The sequence below is a fragment of the Rattus norvegicus genome, chromosome 9, assembly GCF_021556685.1.
Source record: "Rattus norvegicus strain SHRSP/BbbUtx chromosome 9, alternate assembly SHRSP_T2T, whole genome shotgun sequence".
Lineage (NCBI taxonomy): Eukaryota > Metazoa > Chordata > Mammalia > Rodentia > Muridae > Rattus > Rattus norvegicus.
The window spans coordinates 96,298,442-96,312,590 of record NC_141542.1 but is presented as its reverse complement, the minus strand read 5'-3'; the positions used below and the strand labels follow the sequence as shown (position 1 = coordinate 96,312,590).

At 48.2% G+C, this 14,149-nt stretch overlaps 1 protein-coding gene across 4 annotated transcripts in view; it reads left to right on the top strand.

The window, feature by feature from the left end:
- The first annotated feature begins 1,015 nt into the window (after positions 1–1,015).
- The window catches only part of Serpine2 (serpin family E member 2), a 64,089-nt gene continuing 50,955 nt past the window's right edge, over positions 1,016–14,149 (top strand). For 2 of the 4 annotated variants that reach the window (XM_087564988.1, XM_087564990.1), the window contains exons 1-2: positions 1,016–1,130; positions 7,678–7,773. The gene's annotated coding sequence lies outside the window, so the exon portion shown is untranslated. The remainder of the gene's footprint in view (positions 1,131–7,677; positions 7,774–14,149) is intronic. The other 2 variants (XM_087564989.1, NM_019197.1) reach the window with 2 other exon arrangements.

The window sequence follows — 14,149 nt, the reverse complement described above, 5'->3', positions numbered from 1 at the left end:
GAAACTGTGAAACACACACACACACACACACACACACACACACACACACACACACACACACACACAGGGTGGAGGAGTGTCTGGCATGGATATAGCCGTGTCAGTGTGGCTGCACAGTGGTCTGAGTTGCTCTAGCAGTGGGTGCAATTTATTTCACAGCCCTAGGGAGATTTTTTTTTTCTTCGCTGGGAACAAACATGGGGCCTGATGGGGAGGGCGTTGCAACAAAGGCAACAGAAACTACCATGAAAGTCCATACAAACCTAACCTGAGCAGAGGACAGAAGAGTGCAGAAAGGGACACCCAGGCGACAGACCATGGGACAGAACAGCCATCTGTTGCTGGCCTCAGGTCTGCAGCAGTTTCCTACTGATAAGGTCTCATGGGCTAAAGGTATAGGTTCAAAACACCTGGATCTCCGGAGCTCTGAGAATACTTCATGATGTCACCACAAGCAAGGGGTCAGTTTCCTGCATGTCCTTGCCTGTCATGTGCCTAGGACTCCCACCGCTCATCCACTAAGCAGGAATAAGTTGGCTCTGGGGCACCTGGAAGGGAGGACCTGTTCTAGCCCTCCAGGTCCTGGCTCCGTTATTCCCATCACCTGCAGGACTGCACACTGTCGACCCCCTCCCTATCCCCAGACGACGCGTCCTGCGTCTCAGGGGCACACCACTGGCTTCGGTGTCGCCCACTCCTCTCCACTCCCCATACGCTCATCCGGACGACCCACGTGCAGCTCTACCCCGGGTTGGCGCCGCACCTCGAGCCCGGCGCGTCTGGCCGGCGCTTTCTGGGGACCCGACCTCCACCGCCCCAGCGAGAGGGCAGCATCCGGCGACCGCGGGTCCGGCCGGGGGGCGTCCTTAAGTCCCCTGCGGTGCAGAGACCTTGCGGCCGGCTGCCACACAAAGGCGGCGGCGGGAAGGCGGGGCGGGGCGGGCCGGGGGGCGGGGGAGGCAGGAAGGGGCGGGGGCGGCGGCGGTGATAAAGCCCCCGCGCTGCCTGGCCGGCTAGTGCAGTGGTTGCACCGGAGCGCGGGCTGCAAGCGTCACCACCGCCTGTCCCCCACCGCCGCGCCGACCTCCTTCCCGGCTCCGGCCGCCACCTGGGGATCCAAGCGAGGACGGGTGAGTACTGGCTGCCGGATCCCGGCCGCTCGGAAAGGAGCCAGGAACTGTCCCCCGGGCAGCGCCGCGACCGGTGCTGGGGCGGGAACTTTCTCGAGCCGCCACGGCCCCCGCTGCGAGCGCTCCTAGCTCCCGCGTCCCTGTCCCCGAGGGCTCGGGCGTCCAGGTGTGCCCCAGGCTGGCGGATCGCTCGCCGAGCTCGGTGTAGCTACAGTGGGTTCAGCAGGGCTGCAAAACGTGACCCTGAACCGGAGGCGTCTGGGCACTCACGGGTAGCACCGACCCCATACTTTGCTTGTGCGCGGCTCCCTGTCCCGGGCGACCGGCTCTTACTTGTAACCTTTCCCTGAGCAGTGCGGAGGTGGGCAGCGGTTTGGGAAAAGGCTTCAGTTCACACTGGCCTTTGCAACAGGCTTATCCCTAGGATGCAGCCCCAGTTCATTGCTATTTCTTATTTATTTTCATCATCTGTAGACCAGGGAATTGAGAGGCCGCCGAGTGACTCCAGGAAAGGTGAAAGTACTCAGAAATCCTAGGCGGAATTAGGTATTTAATTTGCCCCCACAATGAGCCGAGAGGGGAAGCTGCTCTTACATAAGACAGCACTCCACCTTCAGGTATTAGGGAAGGTACTGTTGAGGATTTTTAGTGTTTGAATGAACAAAACAGAATCTCCGCGTGTCTCTCTTGAGAAATCTCCAAACGCGGCTGGATCTTGCTTTGACTACTTTGCAGAGAACGTTCTTATATTTAGCACGAACATAAAAAGGTGTTTGAAGGTTTAACTTTCTCTTTCAAGCCAGGAGGCAGTTTACTTTTCTGAACTGTTCTAGAACAATTGATCTGATAATGTTGTACTTTGGAGATCTCGTACCTGAATGGGAATACAGATAACTGGGAGAAATGTCAGCATCACCGATTTGTGCATCAGACGCACACTTAAAAACTGAAGGCGCTTTCAACACTTTCTGAGGCTCTAAAACAATAATTATACCCTGTCGGCAACATTTAAGCAAAAATATTCTCAAGAGCTATGCCACCGATGATGGCTCCATTAACCATGGAGTTTTAGCTGTTTTTCAGAGTAGTGTTTGGAAATTTTGTTCAGCTAAGGGTGACTCCTGAAGGTCATGAGCCCATGCCATCCTCCTTCTTCTTCTTCTTCTTCTTCTTCTTCTTCTTCTTCTTCTTCTTCTTCTTCTTCTTCTTCTTCTTCTTCTTCTTCTTCTTCTTCTTCTTCTCCTCCTCCTCCTCCTCCTCCTCCTCCTCCTCCTCCTCCTCCTCCTCCTCCTCCTCCTCCTCCTCCTCCTCCTCCTCCTCCTCCTCCTTTGAAAGAATCTATGCAGAAATTTTCTCCCATGAACTTGACAAATTAGCACAATAAGACAGAAATTGCCGCGTCTGCAAAGGATGCTGATTTTCAGCTGCACACGGAGGTGACTTGACAGTGGTCAGAGATGGGTTGAGATGGAAAAGTTGGAAGGCTCCCGGTCCCCCTCCATGGCACTGCCTTCTCTTCTAGCCAGCTCTTCTCCCACATGGTTCAGAACTTTGGCCATTTTCCCCTCTTGTGGTTGTGATGCCACAGGCTCTTGATTCTGTGGCCGTGTCAGGTCCAGCGGTTTACACACACTCAGATTACTCAGTCCTCTCAGCACGGTTCAAGACCTGCCCTCACCTGGGGGTGCTAGGTTTCTAATGTTAGAAGCACCTGCTGGGTGTAGTGATACATACTCTCAAAATCCCAGCGTCTGGGAGGCTAGAGCAGAAGGACGGCTGTGACCCTATCTACATAGTGAGCCCCAGATCAGCCAAGGCTATATAGACAGACAGACAGACAGACAGACACACACACACACACACACACACACACACACACCCCAACACCAACACCAACTCCAGGCTCCTCCCCCTCCCCCAGGCTCTTCCATTGTAGGGTTTTTCTGGTGCCTTCCGTGCTTCAGGTTCTACAGGTGACCTAATGACCTATGTTCCTGAGAAAATAAAGGCCACCAGGCTTATTCCATGGGTCACCTCTGGGCCACCCCGTAAGCATTTCCATATTTACCCATTCATCTGCTCCGTCTCCCCAGACCTGTGTGTGCCTTAAATTATTTGGTGGGGGGGGGCACTTTTCACCTTTGCTAAATATAGCAACTCCTGTCTTCCTGAGATCATCATTCTTACGGTGGGAAAAACGGACAGAAATCACATCTATGGTAAATACTCTGGTGTGTAAAAGGCCGGGAAAATAATCAAGTTGAACTGGGAATTTGTAGATGAAAGCGAAGGCTCCCGGTGCCGGTGACTAATGTCCCCAGCTGTATCATGAATCCCAGCTGTCCCTCTGCTCAGGAATCTTACTCCTCTCTCTTGCCTTCTGTTCATTCTCTCACCTGGACCCCGATTTCAGATGTAATTTTGCATTGCTCTAACCTCCCTTGACCTGGCATTTCTACCTTATCCCCAGGGATCACTAGATTGCTCCATGCTTCTTAAACTATTTCCTACTTCCCCGGTCTCCCTTGTCCTCAGCCCCTGCCAGTTTCCCCAGAACAGAAGAACCTACAATTTCCTGCATGAGCCGTCTCCTGGGTGCTCAGCTGGCCTCCATTTGACTCCAGGCATTTTCTTCCGTGCCTTTCTATAGCTCTCTTCCCTTCTGGTTTTCCTTCCCAGTGCTCCTCCTCTCCCTGGTTAGACTATCTGTGGAGTCTTTGGCTGAACCAGGTTCCCCAGGTTCACCTATCACCAGTACCAAGTGAGTCAGTCCCAGGTTACCATCTGAGCTAAGAGCATTCTCCTACATTTCAATTGGTTACCAGCCTTGAGGTCTTTCTGTGTCGGCTTCTTGTATGCAGGTATGCATATATGTGTTTGCATGCACGTGGAGGCTAGAGAACAACCCCAAGCAACATTCCTCAGACACTGTCCATCTGCTTGGTTTTGTTTTTGTTGAGATAAGGTTCCTCACTAGCTGGGAGCTCCATAAGCAGCCGAGATTGCTCAGTGAGCCCGAGGGGATCCTCTCATCCCCACCCCCCACCTGTCAGCCCTGCGATTACAAGCACACACTATCACGCTCTTGATTTTTTTTTTTTTTATTCTAATGTCGGTCTGGGGATTGAACTCACATACCTGTGCTTGGGTGGAGAGCACTTTTATCATCTGAGCCACTGGTTCTCAACCTTCCTGATGCCGCCACCTTTTTATATATATATATTTCCTCACGTTCAGGGGACCCCCAACCTAAAATTATTTGTGTTGCTACTTCATAACTTCAATTTTGCTATTGTTATAACTCATAATGAAAATATCTAATATGCAGGACATCTGATATGTGACCTCATGAGTGGGTTGTTCCAGCCCACCCCACCCCCCAAGAGGTCACGACCCACAGGTTTAAAACCACTGGTCTAAACTACCTCATCAGTTCCTGACTTTTTATGTCTGCCCCATACGTGCCTCGTTAGCCAAAATTTACGTAGTTCCTCAAGGTATAAAGGTAGGAGCCTCCAGAAATGCCTAATTTCTGCATATCCTGTTCCCGGAAGTCACAGTCCAGTTGCTCCTCTATGCTGTGAGATCCCATAAGCCTCCAAATCTATTTGCTTGCCTCTGGTTTGCTTTGGTGTGTAGAAATGACAAGATGGCGGGCGGTGCATCACTTTCAGCCAACAGACCTATATTGGACTTAATGGAAATATACTGAAAATTAGCTAATACTGAGACATCTGGAGCTACCTTGAGTATATTGCTTGTCATAAAAGGCAGACGGTATGGAACATCATGAGGCTTCCATTCATTGTGGAACCCCTCTGCCGATGCTAAGCTTCTAGCATATGGCCATGACAGACAGCCACATTCTGGTCCCCGTGGACCTGTGGCGTCCACACTTACATCAGCTCCGTGGCTTTGGAATTAATAACGGGGCTGAGACAGCTAGCTGTTGGCAACCTGGGAGTCTCAGGGGCTTGCTGTAGGTTTCCTGCATCACGTTTTGCATCCCGCCTGTCTTCTGTGTTGTTACTGGTTCACTGCAGCCTCTGTCCGTCAGCCTGCAAAGACACAATCCAGTGTCTCCCTCTTGGTGTGGAGCTGGACTCTTGAATGGCATTGTTGTGTCAGGAGATCTCTCAGGGGGGAAGGTGAGTGCCCAGTGGTCTTCATGCAGGGTTGTTCCTGAGCGTCTCGGAATGCTTCCACTGAGGCTCCCACAGATTTCTGATCTCGCCTTCTCTGCCTCTACACTGTAGCCTCTGCTGTTTCCACATACGTCACTCCTTTAGGTTTGGTTAACTCACACCCCAGGCAGTACTGAGGAGACTGATAGTGGGGTGACAAGATCCCAGAGATATGCAGTTCCCAAGGTCACAGAGACTCTTCGTCTCCCAGCCAGAGCCTGTGTCCATGGCGTTCAGGGAACTTTCCAGAATATTCTGGGAACTCACTAGGCTGGTGGCCATCTGGTTACTTGATCATGTCTGCACTCTAGTCTACCCTCCCTGCCTCCCTGCCATGTCCTCCTCTAGGATTTTGTTTCTCCCACACTGGCTTTCATGTCATCCACAGACCAGGACACTGCACCGAGTCTTCCTGCCCTGGTCTTGCTGTTCCTTTGCCTTCTATTCCCTTCTTTCTTTCTCACTGTCTGGCTAATTTCACCTTTTCTAGTTACCTCCTGTTTCAAAAGCCATTCCTGGTATTCACTGTTTCTAGCCTTTGGTGGCACACACACACACACACACACACACACACACACACACACACACACCATGCACACACACAGCACACAGCACATACACACACACCATGCACACACACACACACCATGCACACACACACACACCATGCACGCACACAGCACACAGCACACACACACACACACACACACACACACACATGCACAGCACACAGCACACAGCACACACACACAGTGCATACACAGCTCCATGGTGCCAGCTACTGCCTTGCAGTCAAATGCTGTACCTTCTCTTGTTGTAATTGTATCTGCAGCCTAACAGCATTCAATAGATATGTGGATAAAACCATCATCGTGTATTAAGAAGTCGGCTTCATATCCAGTGTGGAACAGTGGGTGTATTTCAGGCTTAAAGGGGAAGCCTTTAAGAGACCTCCACTTCTGGCTGTGTGGCTGTGGTCCTTCTCCTTTTAACACAGGCTTTCATACTTTCCTGTGTGGCTATGTGTGGACATGTGCTTGTGTGTGTGATGGTCGGAGGACAACTTCAGATGTTTGTTTGGTGGTAGCCACCTTATTTTATGAGAGTCTTTCATTGGCCTGAAGCTCATCAATTAGGAAAGGCTGCCTGGCCAGAGAGCCCAGGGATCCTGTTGTCTCTACTTCCCTAAGTGGGACTACAGGTATCTTCCACCATGCCTGACAGTTTTGTTTTGCTGTGTTTTTTGAACATGTGCCCTGGTGGACTCAACTTGGGTCCTTGAGCTTTCTGAGCAAGCGTTCCTGTCTTCTTGTTTAAAGAGTCCTGAGCGACCGTGTGTTTTGAGGGAGAGCATTAGGGAACTCAGGCAGTACAAACGTGTTGCTCTGCGTGAATCCACTTAGGTCATCCTCCTGACCCTTCTCAGCCACTACTGTTTTCCTCAAGACCCACTGGCCGGGCTGCACTCTGCCTCCCATGGTTTGTCTAAGGAGGGAGGGTGCATCATGGTTTACTTCCCCTGGCCTCCCTGATGATGGCGTCTACCTTCTTGGTGACATTATTTTTTCTTTTTTTCTTTTGTGTTTTTGCTTATTTCATCATGACATTGGCTCTCTTCAGGCAAATTTGGTGAAAAGGACCCTAGGCTGCAAAAGGTCTGCGTTGTGCTGCTGACACTCTAGCCATGTAGAACTCAGTTTCCTTCTGTATCCAGTGGCTATTCACTGAAATAAATGACATCCACAGTGTCTTATTAAATGCCTTATAGATTTTTTTTAAAATCTATAACTTCTTGGCGTTCGTTTCTAATCCAGCTTTCTCATAACTATCAAGTCTAGGTGACTTTTTTTTGTTCTGCATTATTCTGTGCTTACGGAGCACGCCATTCCTGGCCATCTCTTCTTTTCTAATCCTTCGAGGACCTTTAGCATTAGAACTTAGAAATATAGCACCGTGGGCCAGGGGGAAGATTTAGTTGATGTTTCTACTCAGAGGCAGTTAGTTATGAAATTGTTAAATGAATTAGGGCCCCTGTGCTTGGATCTTTTTTGTGAGCCTGCTCCCCATATATAAATGTTCCCAGTCCTCTCTTCCAAACCATCTTTCTTCATGAATAGATTACATGCCTGGGGTGGAAATCAATGTTGGTTAAAAGAAAATGCCCTTGGGTAGTAAAGGGAGCCAAGCACAGTAAACTGCATCTTAAGGTTATTTCTTATCTGTAAGTTCCCAATTTGTCTTAAGGATGCTGAAAGCCCAGTACTATTTTATTATTCTTCAGAGAAACGCCATCTTCTACTGAATAGGCTGGATCTTTTACGGAACCCACAAGTCTCCGCTTTATTTCACTGTTTGATTTCTAGATCTGGATTTAAGCCCCAGCTGGAGAAGTCAGCACCCTTACTCAACTCCCTTGTGCCAGGAAAGGCCACCAGCAAGCCGGAGCAGCCTTCTCCTTGGTAATCCTGTTGATGTGCTTGGACAAACATGTCCCCCATCTCATCTTTGAATCTCCCTCTCAAGGTCGGGTGGGCACCTGAGCTCATGATCTGATGAGGAACACCCAGACCTCTGCTCCTGCTTGACCTTAGACTTTATCTTTGCTTTAGAAGATAAATGGAGAAGTGATATCCACTGTGCCGTTCTGTTCTTATCAGTTGATTCTGAGAAGGAAGAAAATGTGGACCAAGTTGTAACGTTAAAACACACATTCATACACACACTCATCACACACACACACACACACACACACACACACACACACACACTGAGAAAGCTGCAGGCTTCTCTTACTGTGGCTTCGAACCTTAGTAGATACACTTGGTTTTTATACCTTTGCCTCTATGCTCACCCACAGCACCAAATGGAGGATTTTGGTTAAGGAATTTCTCTTGAGAGCATACCAAAAATAGCATCAGGTCCCTGCCACCCTTCCACCAACTCCCCTCTATGGAATTCTAACAAACGTAGCTATAGGAAAAATGCTGGAAATGGACACGGGTAGCAAGAGAGTTTATAGCAAGCACGAGACACACTTGCATTGGGTAAGGTGCAGCTGGGACTGTGGCTCTAAGGTCAAATGTCTGTCCATCCTGTGGAGCCCTAGTAAACACAGAACAGGAGACTTAACCACCTATAAGTGTTGTTACATCTTCCTCCAAGGAAGCCCTGTAATGGAGATATTTCCAAAGGCAAGTGGTTACATCTTCCTTCCAGGGGCCTGTAGGAATAATGGAGATGTTTCCTGGTAAAAGGTATTGTTTGGGTTTTTTTTGTTGTTTTTGTTGTTGTTGTTGTTTGTTTGTCTGTTTCCTTCATATCCTGAATATAGGTCTACCTGAGAAATTCTTCCATTGAGGTTTTGGTCTCTCTTCAGATCATAGCTGCTAACACCCACATTACCTTTCCCTCACAGTGCAAACCTAACAAAAACAACTCCAGCAGAACTGTGTTTCGTAGGGGCTCTGCCTTTCCTGACCCTCGGATCTGACTCTGAAATTGAAACAAGAGACTTGGGGTCTAGAGGTTCACCCTTTGTCTCTGCACTTCTCTCTCTCTTCTTCACAGGACTACAACTAGCTCCAGGTTTATCTTCCCAGAGCCCCATTATGAAGAGGGAAGGAGCTTTCCTGGCAGTTCTAGTTGGGAGGAAAAAAAAATGGTAGGAGGAAATCTGATTGGCTCGGTTCTAGTCACTGGCCTTTCTCTGCGCCAATGGCTGCAATTATGAGAACAGGGCTCTTCGGAGGGGCTGAATGGAAGTCAGGTGTTCAGTGCTATGGAATCAGGCTGGGGTAAGGTGTGCTAAGCAGGTAAGTGATCTTCAGTTGGCAGTGGCTCTGTGGGCTCCTTGACCATGCTGCCTACCTCTGGAATAGGCGCTAATATCTCTTCCACTTATCCAGTTGTAAGAGAAGAATGGAAAGCTCATGTGTCCACAGTCATATAGCCTATGTCTGTCCACGACAGAGGGAGATTTGTAAGTCTAAGTCTGGGAATGTGAGCCGAAAGCCTGGATCCACAAAGACTTACATCGCTTCTCAGCAGTGTTTACGTCCTCTGGAAGAGAAAACCTTCCAAATTGCACCCTTCCTTTCAAGCCACTGTCTTTTCCATGGGACATGATCTCCCAGGCCCACGAGGGAGGAAGAGGCCAACACTTTTAAGTTGCTTAAAGCGGTGCGTCGGTGTCATTTAGCCTCTCAGATTCTTCCATAGCCTCGTGCCCCACCCCCACTCCCTCCGAGACTGGAGTCTAAAATTAGTGCTGACCTTTGGGTGGAGAAGCCAGAATGTATTTACACACAGTCGTAAGGACCAATTTAGCCTGAGCTGGATACAAGTGCCACAGGACCGAAGAATGAGTGTAATGTGACTTTTTAAAATTCAACTGTTTGGGGTAACTCTATACTTTATCCAGAACTTGTCATCAGAGAATTCCCCCCACCCCCACCCCTTTTCAGCTCCTCCTTTCTGTTACCCTGTTTTTCTAGCTTTGGAGTCTGGTAGACTTTGGTTTGAATCTCGACCCCATTGATTGCAAGCAGGAGAACATAGCTAGGTTTTCTAAGCTTTCCCAAGCCCTAGCTTTGTCTGTGGGTTGAGCATGAGGGTAACCAGCTCTTGAGTACCATGAGGCTAGAGTGGAGAATGTATCTTAGGTAAGTGCTGGACATAACAGTAGGAGTCGAGTCTGACAGAACGTGGTTATAGTTTTGGATTATGTTTGCCACAGTGGTATAGGTGAGTGTTTGACTTCCCCAGGATTCCTATTCTGTGTGCCTCTGACCTGATGTGTTAGCAGCTCTATGTATTTGGCACCTTTCTCTCTAGTCTACCATCCCGTGATACTCAGTAGGCAACGCTCCCTCTGATTGGCCTCAAGTCAACAGAAGGATCTCCCTCTATTGCTTTCCACTTTATTGAGGCAGGGTCTGCCCCTGAACCTGATTGTGATTCATCTGGCTGGCCAGCTTACCCCAGTCATTCTCTGTATGTGCATCCCCAGTATGTGCCGTGGTTACACATAGACCACCCCTCCCAGGGCTTTTAAGAGGGTTCTGGGAATCTGAAATCTAGTCCTCATGCTTCTGTAGCCAACAGCTGACCCAGAATCATCTCCCCAACTGAGAAATGACCATTTAAAAGATGTGTCAAATGGATTTGGAACACATGGTCATTTAATTATGTTTGGATTCCCTAAATATACAAGAGTTCTAAGAATGTTTGACTTGCAAGTATTCCCAGATCAGCTACTTTCTGCTGCAGTTGATAGAGTTGTCTTAGGGCTTTTCTGGCACTTGTCCATTTGAGACATTACAACACTCTGGGTATGCTGCCTGCATCTGAGTTGTTGCTCTGGTCATGGGTTGGAAGATGTCATGGAGGTTTGGCTAACTTAATTATAAAAAGAGTGTCCTTTTTAAAGACACGAATTTTCTTTCGGAAATTAATTTGCTAAGAGATTCAGATCACCTACTGTCAAATCTACGTTAGTTTCTTAATATGACTTACTGGTTAAGATAAAACTTTAGAAGACTGGCCAAAGATGCTCAGATATTCATAATAAACCTATTCCTGAACAGCAAGGTGGTAAATTATGAATTATGTCCTGATTATACAAATGTGAATTAATTCAACATAGTTGAAGGGCTGAAAACATAGTTGAAGGGCTGAAAACATAGTTGTTCCTACAGGTTTGTGTCACTTATTTGACTAAAATTTTTTTTTGTGCAAGTTAAGTACACCTTTTGTTTGTATGCTGGTTAAGTTATGATTTCATGACTGGCCTTCCTTCTAGTTATGTGTGTCTTCTCTGTCCTGTGAGAACCAACAAACCTATCATGGCCTTCCCGGTTCCTTTTTGCTGTGCCTGGTGTAGAGGAGCTGAAAAGAGTCTTCAAGCAGAAGGAAGTGAGAAATTACAGATGATCAGTATGTCAAGTGCTGCTAGGCACGCTTTATACTTGACTTTGATGAGCCTTAACGACACTTGACTGTAAGGGGAGTGGGTCAAAGCTTATAGTGAGAAACCGTGAGTCCTAGATGGGCAGAGCAGCTTGTCCAGACGCTCATGGATCAGAGAGACTGGAACCACGTGTCCCTTGTAGAGGAAAATCTTTATTCTGAATCACTGTCTTCTGCAACAAGGCAAGACCGCTCAGACAAGAGGTCAGGACATGGCTGGGCAGGGAGTGACTTTGGAAGTCAGAGGAACTTGGGCTTAAATCCCAGCTCCATATGTAATTGCTGTGTGGCCCATGTTAAGTATTCACCTCTCTATGCTCTGTTTCCACAGGTAGAAAGTATACATGGTCAGGGTTTTTTCCTTTTTTGTGGGGAGGGATTGTGTCTGTCCCATCTCAAACTGAAAGAGCTAGAAAACGCAGGGACTTAACCTCATGTCATAGTCAGGGATGTGATGGAACTCCCCTCTCCCATTGTTGTTACCTGTGACTCGCCATTCAAGTCTCGGTCCAGTTTTGCAGCAGGTCCTGCCTGCTTCCTAACTTTGGCCTGCAGGCTCTTCTCATCCATTCCCTATAAATTTGTGGCCAACTTATGCCCCGCCCACCTCACCAATCTATATTTTTTCCCATCATCCTGAAGAGGAATCTGTCAAAAGTACAAGAAATTCTACAGATTGCCTCTTAGTGTACGCGCCCCTCCCATAGCATCCAGAGATTGAATGACAGCCCTCTCACTTAAATTCAATTTAAGGGCCAGGTTTTGAGCACCTGCTCTGTAATAGGTACTTAGAGGCACCTAGGTGAATGGATAGGACAGCCATTGGCTTTGGAGGTTCTCATCCACTTATGTTGAAAAATGTCGGTGTTCAGGTTAAGTGAGAGCAGGGGCGTAGCACAGTGGCAGAAGGGAAGCAGCCACAGAGTGCTCTAGAGGGTGCAGAAGCAACAGTGAAGGGGCTGGACAGATGACTCAGTCAGTCAAGTGCTTGCTGCACAAGTGAAGGACCTGAGTTTAGATCCCCAGTGTCCATGTAAAATCTGAAATGTCACATCATCACACATCATCACAGGATTTGGGAGGCAGATAGGCAGACCCCTGGGCTCACTGACTACTTGTTCTGGTGGCTGTGGTTAAGGTTGAGGCTCAATAAGAGACTCCATAGCAAAGAATAAGACAGCAAGCAATCAAGGAGGACATCTAACATTGACCTTTGGCCTCTACCCATGGACACATGGGCAAGCACAGCTGCATACACTTTCATGTATACCACAGGAAAGCACAGATGTGGATGTGTGCGCTCAGAAGACAGTGAACATTCCATGGAGTTGTTTTGCTTTTTATCACCATGAGCTGTGCTGATCAATATTCCCTCACCAGAGCAGACTTGATCCTACAACCTTCATCTTGCCCTCAGTCCTTCCCTGGGTCACTCATAAGCTGGCAAAATTAATGATGTTAATGAGATGTTTGGCAGGTCAGACTGCATAGTAGTCTGTGATCTAGAGAAGGAGAGAAGCCACCGGTGTCCCTGGAGCCACAGGCTGGGAAGGCCTTGACGTATCTGTCAAGTGATCTGGTCTGGAGGAGACTGTGGTTGAGGGTGGCTCTGTAGATGAGGAACCCGGTCTGCCCCCTGAAAAATACAGGCAAGTGACAGGATTTCCTCTGTGGTGTGAGGACAGTGATAGCCAGTTCTTAGGCAGCTAACTAGCTGGGAAGTTTCATGGTGTTCATGAGACACTCTGTGCACAGAAGTGCTGTAAATGTCACCAGGGTGTCTGGAAGGTAAGTCTGTGCACAGGTCAAGGGTGAGAGCATAGCTAATGAGCGTGGGTGTCTAGAATACCTGTAGGAAACACTGTCTCTGTTTCTTTTACTTGTAGACTTGCAAAATTCCCTGTGCCATAAGCTTTGTAGAGTGGTTTTGTATCGATTTGTTTCTGCCAAGAATTGTTTGGCTCTTTGTGGCTGACTACAGGTAGACAACTCCTTTACTGGGGAGAAATTAGTTTGCACACAAAGAAGATAAACGTTTTAGTGGACGGCCTTGGAAAGCGTGAACCGTTGTTCCTGGGAAGCTGGTACTTTTATTCAGTATGCATGGTTCCAAGAACAGACACCTATGGAACTGTATGCATACACATGTCTCCCAGCAAGGCGTACAGGCAGCAGATTGTGCGTCCATAAGTCATCCACAGGTAACACAGTGGAAACTTCCTCTGTAAGTTGAAGCTTGAAGCTTAGAGACTACCTGGGTATGATGTGAAGGACTTCCCCAAGATTGTCCTGCAGGGGAACAGGGGCTGCTGTCGAATGTAGCCCATCTCTGTGTTGTGTTCAACAGCATTCAGTATTCACGGAGGGAGATCGCTGGGTGAAACTCACGAGCAACTGGCTTTGAATTGGTGAGAGAGACACACATTAGCCTGGCATCCTGCCAGTCATCTCGTACTTGAAGAGTTGTTGAAGATTGCACAATGAAAAGGGGGATATTTTCTTCTTAAAGGAGGCAGAGACATGCTAAAGCCATAGGACCACAACTGGCAGCTAATTGAATGTTGTGAGTTACGGTCACATTCACTGCTGTGACAGATAATGCCTAAATATGTAGCATGGATCATTCTCCACATGCCTGAAGCCCAGGGTGGGTATGGCTATGGGAACTCAGCCTTCTACTTCATGGCTCCTCTTCCCTTAACCAGTGCTCATCGGTCATTATGCTGGTCAGTTCTGAGATGGTGACAGTAGACAGATCCTGGAGCATTTGCATGATGGACCAGGCCCAGGAACAGCTTATATCATCTCTCCTATTTTTGCTAAGTATTCAGTCTTGAGTTTTCTTGGACTTTCATCAGAGGCCAAGAA